This window comes from Dendropsophus ebraccatus, chromosome 14, assembly GCF_027789765.1.
Source record: "Dendropsophus ebraccatus isolate aDenEbr1 chromosome 14, aDenEbr1.pat, whole genome shotgun sequence".
NCBI classification, from domain to species: domain Eukaryota; kingdom Metazoa; phylum Chordata; class Amphibia; order Anura; family Hylidae; genus Dendropsophus; species Dendropsophus ebraccatus.
In genome coordinates, this window is record NC_091467.1 from 71,843,057 (window position 1) to 71,855,670 (window position 12,614).

A 12,614-nucleotide genomic window follows, 5' to 3' on the forward strand; every position below is an offset into this window, starting at 1 on the left:
AAGTGCTCTCTGCTGCCACCTCTGTCCATGTCAGGAACTGTCCAGAGCAGGAGAGGTTTTCTATGGGAATTTGCTGCTGCTCTGGACAGTTCCTGACATGGACAGAGGTGGCAGCAGAGAGCACTGTGTCAGACTGGAGAGAATACACCACTTCCTGCAGGACATACAGCAGCTGATTTTTAAAAAGAAGTTACAAATCTGTATGATTTTGTGACACCAGCTTATTTGAAAGAAAAAAAAACTTTTGCCGGAGAACCCCTTTAAAGTGGACACATCTTACTCCAAATAGCCAGTTAAATGATAAAATAAAATACACTCAGTATTTGGGTGGTCTGGTATGTGCAAAGTAACAAAGAAAGTAGCGGCATGTGCTGATTCTGAACTTTGCTGTCTGCCCATTCAGAGTGATTGACATGTTCGTGGTCCGTGTTTCACAGAACGAGGGAATAAACCCTTAGACTCCATTCACACAGTGGAATTCTGTACAGATACCTGGGCCGAACCCGCCCCTATTCTATTCAGAATCTGCACTGTAGGCCACATTTAAACCTATGAATACTGGAAAATCTATGACTTATTGTTGCATCTGATCAAATCTGTGGTTAAGTTTTCACCCCCCGATTACTTACGATATTTTACAAACAGAGATGAGCGCAACCGGAGCATGCTCAACTCTGACTGCACACCTTTAAACATCGGTGGCTGAAAAAGTTAGATGTAGAGGAGTCCACGACCTATGGTTCTATCCGTGATTTTTGGACTCCATAGGGCTGCATCCAACTTCTTTAGTCACCGGTATTCAAACGAGTCTCTATTTACGAACCATAAAGGATCTTTACGTATTGTTTATATCAGTCATCCATAAACCCTTCAAAACAACTATAAAACTACAACTCCCATCATGCCCTGCTCCACACAGTTTCCCTTTTCCTAGGTCTCTTGAGTAGTAGTATCACCACAAGTAGACAACCACACATTGCATACAGTTTACCTCCCAGAACCCTTTTTAGGTGTATTATTACCTACACAGCACGCAGCCTTTGCTAAATGTCTTCCTAATAAGATTTAACTGAGAAGAAAGCTTATCCGACAGGATTTTCCACCTACATCTCCTATCTGCAGCCCATAAATGTAAACACCGGCACGCTGGGCGGAGCAGGATCTCGACACGAGTACGCGGATGAGGAGGTTTTGGTACAATTAGACCTGTTGCCAAGACACAAATCCTGATCTACTGACACCAGAGCTGGAACGTCGACCTCAACAGCGATAGAACAACAACTTAATCCAACTATTCATCAGCGTGTTACAGCACTACGGAGAGATTGTTCTGTGCAGAGAATAAGGCTGGTGACTATAAATCGTCTCTGGATGAAGAGTTATGATTGAGCGCAACGCAGGTGCAACCCTGCAAACAATGGGGGGGGAGAGAGGAGAGGAATATGATATAGATGTGTGACCAGATCATGAAGATTAAGACCCGTCCCCTGAACATTCGCTATCACACATCTACTGACATGTTTATTTTTCTAGTGCAATGTAGGAATAAGCTTCACCTGACCACACAATGAGAATCCCATCAGTCTCCCAGTCTTATTTGGCGAGATACGACGTTGCTAAGGACCAGAGGTCGCACATTTTTTTCCCCGGAAGAGTAAAAATACTCTTTTAGCCGAGGAGGAGTAAGAAATCTGCACTAATGCAAATAAACAATGCATGGGGATAGATAGTGTAAGGAGGTGGCTATGTATACAGGGAAACCATTATGATAACAGTCTTCCAAGCGCTAATAGAAAAATTTATATGTATTATTTACATGTATCTAAATTTATCTGCTACTAAAGAAAAACCCCTATACATAGAATATTAGTGATACCGCTACATAATGCCTAAATAATACCACTATCATTACCACCACAAACGCAATAAGAGATTACAGTGCAGCTACATCCAGTGACTACAGGGGAGTCTTCTCCAGTCCATCACTTTCCCTGTCCTCTATTTGCCTCCCATGAATTTTATCACTCCTCTCACTATAACCAGTCAGTCAAACATCTTGGGCTCCTCAGCACGTTACTTTTCCAACATAGTTGAGTAGGAAAGTAAGAGGTCTGTGGGGAAGGGTAGGTCACTTTATTAGGTAGGTAGTTTACTCCAGAAGACGGGTGCCCAAAGTAGGTTTTCCCAAAGTATCCCATATAATCAACACATACACAATAGACATTTAAAAACAAGGTGGAGGGGCATCATAACATCAAGATTTCATAAATATCACTGCATGTACAGGACAAGGTTATACTCAGAATGCTGTATGTACAAAACCTATTTAAAGTGCAAGCGCATATAGAATAATAAATACATAGAAGAATCTATGCACATTACATCCTGAATTGCCAATCAAGGCTACATTGCCTATACAAACATGCTAAGGACCACTGACATACAGCACATGAATGCCGACTGTTACACACAAGCCCCTCAACCTCACCCTCATTCCCTAATCAGAAGGTCCCCTATATGTTATTTCCTCCACCAACCAGGTCTACCTGTAGGTAATTTCCTCTACTAGCCAGGTCCCCTCTACAGGTAGCCTCCCAAATGATAAGGTTTCTCCCTGCACCTAGAATCACCAGTAGTCCAATACCACCAACCCCCACCCCCATTGGTAGTATCTTCAGTAGCTTGATCTACCAAGCCGCGCCCCCCCCCCCCTTCTCCTCAGTAGCCAGGTCCCCCACAGTCGGTAGTATGCCCAGTAGCCAGCCAGGTATCCAAGGGGGATTTGGATTTATTTGTTTTCATGCTCAGTAGGAGTCTCAGCAATAAGAAATTTATCACCCGTGTTGGATAGTGTACTTTCGTCACCATACCCACGGTCAATCAGTAGACAATCACTTCATTCCCGCCTTGTTGATGTGCCCATCTCTCTGCAGTAAGATGTCAAGGACAGGGGGCCATGAGAAGTGCTCAACTCATCTATCAAACAATTTGTGGGGGTCTGATCACAGAGACCCTAACCCATTAAAACTTTATTTTTTTTTTAATGATGGGGCAATTTAAGGCTGCATGCAGCAACAGAATCCGCAACACAGGAGTCTGACATCATCGATACAGATGAGCAGAGACCCTGGCTTTAGAACCACGTAATAACCATATTCATGGCCATATGCCGGACGGCACCAAACCTCAATGGAGTTAATTTCTCTGTCAAAAGTGAAAAACTGGTAGGAGACGTAGATGGCTGAGCAATTCTGAGACGATGTTATTTTCCCTTTCGTATTTCTGTAAATTATTGCCTTATATAAGAGAACACTCCACGTAATGGGTTACATCCAATCTAAACGACGACATCACCATCAAAAAGACAAGAGCAAAGCCTCGATGAGCATGAAAAGGTAGAGCCGAGCCTATGAAGGAACTGTCATTGTCTGCACAGGGCAAAGCCTAGACAGAGGAGAGGAAATTGTTCGCTTTATCGTGGCTTTATACGTAAATACTGAAAAGCAAAGATGTTTTAATCTGCAAACCAGTGAAAAAGCCTCATGATTTAGCAAGTAGAACAGATGCTACTGAAATCCCCTTCGGCTACAGCTCTCTTCATTGCATTTTGCACAAAAAAAAGGATGAAATATTAAAAGAAAAAAAAAAAAAAAAAGTTGTAAGCATAAAGAAAACTAAAGCTAACAGATTAGAAGAGACAGGACACGCTGCAGGTTGCAAAGTGAAGCACGTTACTAGAAGGCAGGGGGCAAAGCATGACGTATATCAGCGCTCCTCAACCTATGGCTCTCCAGCTATTGAAAACTTGAAGCCCCAGCATTTTTGGACAGCCTTCAGTTTTCATTTCAGAAAAAATAGGACATCTCTGGATTGCAGCAGGTCTCATGAGCGAGACCCAGTTTTATTAGTAACTTTTGCTATGTTTAAGGAGATGTCACAAGTTAGAAACATGACAGGTAAAGTGGCAATAAACCATCAATAACTGATGGTTGAACAATTCGGTAACAATTCAGTCACAATACACTTGTAACCTCTGATGGCTAGGCCCTTCTCGTCAGCTGTCCACATACCCCGTATAGGGCTCTCCTGGATGCCCACCGACAGATGAAGTCAGTAGAGACAGGGGTCAGGCGTGATGGTAAATCATCACCTGACCCCTTTGTTTTTGAACAGATAACCACAGACACCCCTCCCCTTCCCATAGAGAACACAGGAACACTCAGCTGTGCCACTCGGGAGAGATAAGCATTCGGCTGTCAGTTACTGAAGGTGTATGGACAGCTTTAGGACCCCACCGATCACTAGAATGAGTGGGGGTAATCTCTTTGCGTGACATGAGAAACAGTCCCATACACTTAGGGTCCTATTCCACTAGACCATTATCGTTTGGATAATCGTTAAATCGTTCAAAGTGATAATCGGTCGGTTGAATAGCAGTTAACAATTAAACGATGACCGAGAAATCGTTGATTGCTTAATGAGACCTGAAACTATTTTTGTCTTGCTCGTTCATACATCGTTTGCAAGTCGTTCGGTGTAATAAACCATCGTTCGGTCGTTCCTTGGTTGTTAGCGGGTGGGTACAACAGCTAAATAGTGCAAATCCGATTGGCTAAACACATGGATTGACAGGGACCATACTTGCATTTAATAAGGTAGTTGTGGATTGACTGACACCACTAAATGAGTGTGAACATTTATAATATTCATAGATTGTATAAAAATATAAAAGGAAAAATACGCTAACTGGAGAGAATGAGAAAAAAAATATAACTCGCCCCACCTACTTGAATGATAATCTGTTGTTCATCGTTCCGTGGAAACACTCTGAAGCGAACAATCAACGAGGTCAGGACGACCGCAAGAATGACTAGAATTAAAGACCATCGTTCCGTTGAATTGTGTGAACAATCTCAAGAAGCTTGCTAAAGCAGTTGTTTGAGATCGCTTATCGTTAACGATTATACGAAGGATAATCGTCCCATGGAATAGGGCCCTTAGGCCAGTTTCACATGGCCATGATATACGATCTTTGAGCTGACTGATCACAGACGGAACCCTTCACCCCTAACGGGACTCCCTGCATCATAATTCACTATAATGCAGTAAGCTCCTGAATAGCTAGAGCAGTACGCTGCTAAACTCACACGGCTGTGCCACATCAATAGCGTACTGTTTACCTGTTATAACATTATGATGCAGGAGTCCCTTTAGAAGTGAAGGGTTCAGTCCATGATATACAGTCAGACCCAATATCAGGGATGGGTGAATCTGGCCATAGACTAAGGGTACTATAACACGGAACGATAATGGGCCGAATCGGCCCTATCCAGCCAATTATGGTTCTGTGTAATAAAGACAATGATCAGCCGATGATCGTTGTCATCGGCTGATCGTTGATATAGGTTCTGATTTAGAATTGTTGGGCACAGACCGCGCATCGCTACGTGTAATAATGGTGCGCGGCCGATGCTGACGATATGCAAAGAACAATACATTACCTATCCAGGCTGCAGGGCTCCTCTTGCTCTGTGCTTGTCCCCGGGACCGCCGCGGCCATTGATTGGCTGAGCAGTCTGTCAGCTGAGACAGGCCGCTCTGGAGCTGGAGTGCACGGACCCGGGGAGAAGCACAGAAAAAGAGGAGCCCTGCAACCTGGACAGGTAATATATAAAGTTTAATCTAGGGCTGCAAGGACATCGGTAACAATGTCCCTGCAGCCCTTGTCAAACGATTATCGGACCGTGTAACTGGCCCAGTAAACGAGCACCGATCTAGCAGATCTGCACTTGTTTACATTTATTATCGAGCTTTCATTGGCTCGTGTATTACTACCCTAGCACCAAGACCTCAACTTTTTATAGTGAGTGCCCATTTATGTGCAAGAGACCTAAAAGGTAGGGTCAAACCTGTGACTGTCAGTGAACCAGAGCTGTCTAGCAGCAAATTATCCTTCAGAACATCCATGTGTATGCAGGGAACAGGAGAGGCAGCTGTCGAATTAAGGTTTAGCTATTGAAAGAGTATGGGCAGCCTTTTTCTTTCTATTCTCTCTTTCAGACCAGACTGCTGTGACATCGCGCCCAACGTATTTATTCCGTGTTCTCATCCCACTGACTTTAATAGGAAAAAAAGTTTCAGGAAGACTTTGTTTTACCATTCAAAGCCCTGAAACTTAATGTGAAAAATTAAAATGTAAAAAAATAAAATAAAAAGTGACATGACTGTGAAGTGGATCATTCCTCATTGCAGAAGAGCGATAATTAAGAAGCCGATGATAAATCCATCAGCAGAAATCACAATGGCTCTGCACTCCAGGCAGGCACCGGCTATGAAAGCTCAGAAGAGCCTTAATAATAGGGGTGCTGCTTGTAGATTATAAGTGCTCAGGCCACCCGCGGCACTCATTGCATTGCCGCACACCTCACACGCAGAATGAGTTTATGGGAACAATACCGCCGGATACTATTACAGCTACTCTGCTGTTCCTAAGACGTTCCGAATAAAACTGTAGTCGTCGATACATGAGCAAATTGCAAACCTTTTAGTACAAGGCACTCTCGATTTTGGCATTATGTGCCAATGTTAAAGGAGAACTCGGGGCTGGGGTGATTTTTGGAAGAGGGCTAAGGAGGATGAAAGAAGAAGATGCCAGCACTGGTGTGGGTATCCCACCGCTTCAGTCCCCTGATCCCAGCCACTTCTTGGTCTGAGTGGGGACCTGGGACGTGTAGTGTTAGGGCTGCTCAGTTGACTGGCTGAGCGAGAAGCAGGTGCAGCCAGGAACAGGGTACCAAAGCTGTGGGATACCGGCACCAGCTCCCAGCACTGTTCCAAAAATCCCCACAGTCCGGAGTTGTGTGTAACTCTTTTGGTGTCCACTTGGAGTGGACCGTCCAGCTCCATTTACCGCTAAACCAAAAAGATAGAGATGGGAGCCTCACCTTATATCTATCTAAACATGGCAGCAATATTACAATCTGCATCCTGAACTTACAAACAGTCCAAAGTACAAGGTATAGGTAATGCCAGAGCCGGCGATCATAATGTTTATGGTCCTTCAGTAACACATTAAACCTTTCAATTAGGGCTGGGCGATTAATCGAATTAATTCGATTAATTCGCCCAGAAGGTTAGAATCGCCAGCTGTACACATAGCGTTCCGTTCCCCTACCGGCCACACATGCAGGTCCCGGTCTCTGCAGGAGGCTGCAGGGACTGTAGTGGTGATAGCGTCGCTGCCATTACTGGAGCTGTACAGCAGGATCTTCACCCCTGATCCCGCTGTACAGCTCCAGTAATGGCAGCGACGCTATCACCACTACAGTCCCTGCAGCCTCCTGCAGAGACCGGGACCTGCATGTGTGGCCGGGGTGAGGGGAGGAGGGCTATGTGTACTCCTTTCCCAATCATTCCCAGCTGCCCCAGCCCCCCTCCATCTCCCCCAGTCCCCCTCCATCTCCCCCAGTCCCCCTTCAGTCACCCCCAGTTGCCCTCCATCACCCCCAGTCCCCCTTCAGTCACCCCCAGTCCCCCTCCATCACCCCCAGTCCCCCTCCAGTCACCCCCAGTCGCCCTCCATCACCCCCAGTCACCCATCTATACCTGTACTACTACTACTACTACCACACCCCTCATCTATACCTGTACTACTACTACTACTACCACACCCCTCATCTATACCTGTACTACTACTACTACTACCACACCCCTCATCTATACCTGTACTACTACTACTACTACCACACCCCTCATCTATACCTGTACTACTACTACTACTACCACACCCCTCATCTATACCTGTACTACTACTACTACTACCACACCCCTCATCTATACCTGTACTACTACTACTACCACACCCCTCATCTATACCTGTACTACTACTACTACCACACCCCTCATCTATACCTGTACTACTACTACTACCACACCCCTCATCTATACCTGTACTACTACTACTACCACACCCCTCATCTATACCTGTACTACTACTACTACCACACCCCTCATCTATACCTGTACTACTACTACTACCACACCCCTCATCTATACCTGTACTACTACTACTACCACACCCCTCATCTATACCTGTACTACTACTACTACCACACCCCTCATCTATACCTGTACTACTACTACTACCACACCCCTCATCTATACCTGTACTACTACTACAACCACACCCCTCATCTATACCTGTACTACTACTACTACCACACCCCTCATCTATACCTGTACTACTACTACTACCACACCCCTCATCTATACCTGTACTACTACTACTACCACACCCCTCATCTATACCTGTACTACTACTACTACCACACCCCTCATCTATACCTGTACTACTACTACTACCACACCCCTCATCTATACCTGTACTACTACTACTACCACACCCCTCATCTATACCTGTACTACTACTACTACCACACCCCTCATCTATACCTGTACTACTACTACTACCACACCCCTCATCTATACCTGTACTACTACTACTACCACACCCCTCATCTATACCTGTACTACTACTACTACCACACCCCTCATCTATACCTGTACTACTACTACTACCACACCCCTCATCTATACCTGTACTACTACTACTACCACACCCCTCATCTATACCTGTACTACTACTACTACCACACCCCTCATCTATACCTGTACTACTACTACTACCACACCCCTCATCTATACCTGTACTACTACTACTACCACACCCCTCATCTATACCTGTACTACTACTACTACCACCACACCCCTCATCTATACCTGTACTACTACTACTACCACACCCCTCATCTATACCTGTACTACTACTACTACCACACCCCTCATCTATACCTGTACTACTACTACTACCACACCCCTCATCTATACCTGTACTACTACTACTACCACACCCCTCATCTATACCTGTACTACTACTACTACCACACCCCTCATCTATACCTGTACTACTACTACCACACCCCTCATCTATACCTGTACTACTACTACCACACCCCTCATCTATACCTGTACTACTACTACCACACCCCTCATCTATACCTGTACTACTACTACCACACCCCTCATCTATACCTGTACTACTACTACCACACCCCTCATCTATACCTGTACTACTACTACCACACCCCTCATCTATACCTGTACTACTACTACCACACCCCTCATCTATACCTGTACTACTACTACCACACCCCTCATCTATACCTGTACTACTACTACCACACCCCTCATCTATACCTGTACTACTACTACCACACCCCTCATCTATACCTGTACTACTACTACCACACCCCTCATCTATACCTGTACTACTACTACCACACCCCTCATCTATACCTGTACTACTACTACCACACCCCTCATCTATACCTGTACTACTACTACCACACCCCTCATCTATACCTGTACTACTACTACCACACCCCTCATCTATACCTGTACTACTACTACCACACCCCTCATCTATACCTGTACTACTACTACCACACCCCTCATCTATACCTGTACTACTACTACCACACCCCTCATCTATACCTGTACTACTACTACCACACCCCTCATCTATACCTGTACTACTACTACCACACCCCTCATCTATACCTGTACTACTACCACACCCCTCATCTATACCTGTACTACTACCACACCCCTCATCTATACCTGTACTACTACTACCACACCCCTCATCTATACCTGTACTACTACTACCACACCCCTCATCTATACCTGTACTACTACTACCACACCCCTCATCTATACCTGTACTACTACTACCACACCCCTCATCTATACCTGTACTACTACCACACCCCTCATCTATACCTGTACTACTACCACACCCCTCATCTATACCTGTACTACTACCACACCCCTCATCTATACCTGTACTACTACCACACCCCTCATCTATACCTGTACTACTACTACACCCCTCATCTATACCTGTACTACTACTACACCCCTCATCTGTACCTGTACTACTACTACACCCCTCATCTGTACCTGTACTACTACTACTACACCCCTTATCCACTATACCTCCACTACTAAACACACAAAGAAGATCTCCTATACTATATGGGGGCCCAGAATGGCACACAGGGGGCTTGTCTACTACAGGGGAGCACTGTTACAGTGAGAAGCAATACAGTTGTCTCAAATGTCATTAAAATAGTATCTGATGCTGCAAGGACAAAACTATTCTGTTTATTTAGCAAAAAGGAAAAAAAAAAAAAAAAAAAAAAAAAAAAAAAAAAAAAAAAAAAAAAAAAAATCGAGATTTAAATCGAGAATCATCCAAAATTTAAAAAAAAAATAAAATAAAAAAAAAAAAAATCGAGATTTTATTTTTTGGCCATATCGCCCAGCTCTACTTTCAATGATCAATAATGTTTGTTTCCCCCATAGAGGATAAGGTACACGGCTCAGCCAGAAACACAACAGGTGTCTCCAAACATGAGCACTTTCTTAAATGAATGGCACTTACTGGAAATTAACGGCACCCAGACTGAGCATTATATTATCATTCCTCCTTTAGGCTATGTTCACACTACGTATATTTCAGGCAGTATTTGGTCCTCATGTCAGGTCCTCATAGCAACCAAAACCAGGAGTGGATTTTAAAACACAGAAAGGCTCTGTTCACATAATGTTGTAATTAAGTGGATGGCCGTCATTTAATGGCAAATATTTGCTGTTATTTTAGAACAACGGCTGTTATATTGAAATAATGGCAGTTATTTACGGTTATATGGCGGCCATCCACTCAGTTTCACCATTGTGTGAACAGATCCTTTCTGTGTTTTCAATCCACTCCTGGTTTTGGTTGCTATGAGGATCTGACATGAGGACCAAATACTGCCCGAAATATACGTAGTGTGAACCCAGCCTTAAAGGGGTTGTTCAGAACTAGAAAAACATGGCAGCTTTCTTCCAGAAACAGTATCACTCACTTGTCCTTGTCCACTGAAATGAACGGAGCCGAGTTGTCATACCAAACAAAAAACAATGACAGGTGTGGTGCTGTTTTTGGAAGAAAGAGGCTACATTTTTCTAATTCTAGATAAAATCCCATAAAAAGTTCCTGGCATGAATAAAAACTTTTCAAAAATCAAAGACACATCAAAAGTTTTAATAAGTAAGGGTTTAAGTGTTCAGACTGTGTCCAATCAGGAGAATGAGCCAGTAGAAATGCATGCAGCGCATTTTCTCTGGACTTTGTGTTATGTGACCTAGATGGATGCATAACGTAAGCCTCTGGGCCCGACCAGGTCAGAAAATGACACAGAGCCGGCGGTGAACATGCTGCACGGACTTCTCCTGACTTGTCCCCCGATCTTTCCTTGGTCCGAGCGGCCTGAGCGATCAAAACTTGACACGTCTCTCGGACATTTGAAACTTTTTTTTTTTTTTTTTTTTACAACAGTGTTCATTTAAAGGAGAAGTCCAGCGAAAATTTTTATTTAACTATTGTATTGGCCCCCAAAAATGATACAACTCACCAATATACACTTATTACGGGAAATGCTTATAAAGTGCTTTTTTCCCTGCACTTACTACTGCATCAAGGCTTCACTTCCTGGATAACTTGGTGATGTCACGACCCGAAACCCAGAGCTGTGCGGGCTGTGGCTGCTGGAGAGGATGATGGCAGAGAGATGCTCAGTGTCCCTCCAGTGCCCTGTGTCCCCCTGCCATCATCCTCTCCAGCAGCCACAGCCCGCACAGCTCTGGGATTTGGTTTGTGACATCACCATTATATCCAGGAAGTGACATCACCATTATATCCAGGAAGTGGCATCACCATGTTATCCAGGAAGTAAAGCCTTAATGCAGCAGTAAGTGCAGGAAAAAAACACTTTATAAGCATTTCCCGTAATAAGTGATTATTGGTGATTTGTATAACTTTTGGGGGGCAATACAATACTTTAATAAAAATTTTCACTGGACTTATCCTTTAACAATTTGTAAAATATGAAATTAAAGGATAAGTCCTGCGCTGCAATTATTTCTTGAAAAGGTGTGTGTGTGTGGGGGGGGGGGGGAGATACATAAAAACCACCACTACTCATCTCCCCCCATGCCTGTCCAGCGCCGAATCGATGCTCCGAGACAGACGCCTAGCTCTGGGATCCTCCTCTCAGCCAACATCATGACCCCGCTGACTGACAGCCCGCTCCATTCACTCATTGGCTGAGCAGGCTGTCCATCATGTCACAACTCGGGGGTGGGAAATGCCTTCCAGTGGGGGTCTAAGAACAAGTAAGGCGGCACTTCACAATAAGTACTGCTTGGTTATCATGGTCCCCTCTGCCACTGCAAAGTTTTTTGTTTTTTTTTAAATAACTGGACTTCCCCTTTAACTACTCCCCATATAAGACTATGTACACACAATGCTTGTTGGTGTGGAAAAATCTAAACTTTTAGCACAAACTTTTTGCTAGTTCACTTTCTGTCAAATCTAAAAAAATTGGTTTGAGCTTGGAGGTCATGGCCCGATTACTGCCAGATCTATTACAATATTTGCTAGAGAACGAACTTTGCCTGTCAATCACCTCCCCCCCCCCCCCAGGGCGCTGACAAGCAGAGAGTCACGA

General features: G+C 44.2%; 1 protein-coding gene across 7 annotated transcripts in view; it reads right to left on the reverse strand.

Moving 5' to 3' along the window:
• The window catches only part of SLC39A11 (solute carrier family 39 member 11), a 420,528-nt gene that overhangs the window by 228,752 nt on the left and 179,162 nt on the right, over positions 1 to 12,614 (reverse strand). Inside the window, exon 1 of one of the 7 annotated variants that reach the window (XM_069952873.1) lies at positions 1,023 to 1,049. The exons of the other annotated variants lie outside the window; for them this stretch is intronic. The gene's annotated coding sequence lies outside the window, so the exon portion shown is untranslated. Of the gene's footprint in view, positions 1 to 1,022; positions 1,050 to 12,614 lie in introns of those variants that run through there. 7 annotated transcript variants of the gene reach the window in all.